Below are 1354 nucleotides of genomic sequence, written 5' to 3'. Positions count from 1 at the left end.
ATATTATATTATATCATATTATACTTGCTGGGCCCCCTTTCATCGAAAGAAATGATCCAGGGGCGGCTCGTGGGGCTAAAAAGTGGGCGTGCACAATTAAACAACAGCAGGTTGAAGATAGTCAAGGGCATAGTAAATGGGGTGGTAAGATCTGTGGGTTGGTGAAGGAGGACCGTATGCTTTTATTTTCCTTCTTTTTACTGGTCGCTTTGATTTCTAGAACTAAATCTGTTTGTTAGCTTAACATCAATTTCTTTATCCTGCATTGGAACTGAACACTCGAGTAATAACTTTCACCACTCCACAACAAAGCCATTCAAAGGCACAACCGGCAATTCATAGAGTGGGGACTTAAGTATGTCACGTTCACCTCCCTCAGGTTCACGGTCTCAGAGTCGCTTAAAATAGCGGCAAGACAATGAACCAATCACAATTCACTTGAGCACTCCGCTGGATTGCTCTGGGGATCACATAATTTTGGCATTGAATAGTGTGCAGGCTATCGCGTTATTTTTTGACTGCCTACTGTGGGCTATGTTTCGTGGGTGCACATTTGAGATATGCCGTCTTGTTAATATTAATGTACGGTACCGCCAAACTCGCTACGAGTGTTGTCATCGCTTTGGTTATCCCAAAGAGCGATTTATAGGTCAGATAGCCACTGTTGAATATTCTATTACGTTTTGTTAAAGCGCGTGGATTTTGGCATGGCATAGTAGATGTTTTACGGCGCTTTTGACACAGAAATGACAGTTACAGCGCCAGCGAGGACCTTGTTTTGATATTACATTTTGCTGTTGTTTGTTTCTGACTTCTTTTATTTCATGTTTGTGGGTGCTTTTCGTGATAGAACAGTAAACAATTTTGGGCGGCACTGCACGACCGTGCTCTATGGAAGAACCACGCCTGAAATGATCGGCGCATTAACATCAACTGAGAGTCAGGGGCCTACAATTTACTCTCTACTTGAATGGAGCAATTATTCTTGAGAGATGCAAACAATTAGAAGGTCTAGATCTAGATTTATACTCTCAAAACAAAATGCGCCTTGCGAAATATCACTTCCGGTACTTCCCTTCTGATGGACAGCTACGCAGAAGATTTGTTTTGTTTCTCAGTGGAATAATCACAAAGGCCAAAGAAACACGGGAACTTTTTGTCAGATATACTTTTTCTAAATTCAGGAAATGAATATATCAGAAATCGGGCTCTGTCATGTCATGGGGACCTATCTTTTTGCAGGTACTTACCAACTTTCAACTCTGTAGCTGTCGTAGTTTTATGGGAAAAGTGTCACATGTGTTTCCAAGTTGCCAAATATAGATCTATATTATATTATATTATATTATATTAT

The 1354-nt window shown here is 40.6% G+C and overlaps 1 protein-coding gene across 1 annotated transcript in view; it reads left to right on the top strand.

Annotated features, from left to right (window-relative positions):
• The window catches only part of LOC101848857, a gene marked incomplete in the record, with an annotated part of 34367 nt that overhangs the window by 30919 nt on the left and 2094 nt on the right, over positions 1 to 1354 (top strand).

Source organism: Aplysia californica, unplaced genomic scaffold, assembly GCF_000002075.1.
Source record: "Aplysia californica isolate F4 #8 unplaced genomic scaffold, AplCal3.0 scaffold00010, whole genome shotgun sequence".
In the NCBI taxonomy this organism is placed as follows: Eukaryota; Metazoa; Mollusca; class Gastropoda; order Aplysiida; family Aplysiidae; genus Aplysia; species Aplysia californica.
The sequence above is the reverse complement of the archived record's forward strand: the minus strand, read 5'-3'. Positions and strand labels throughout refer to the sequence as shown.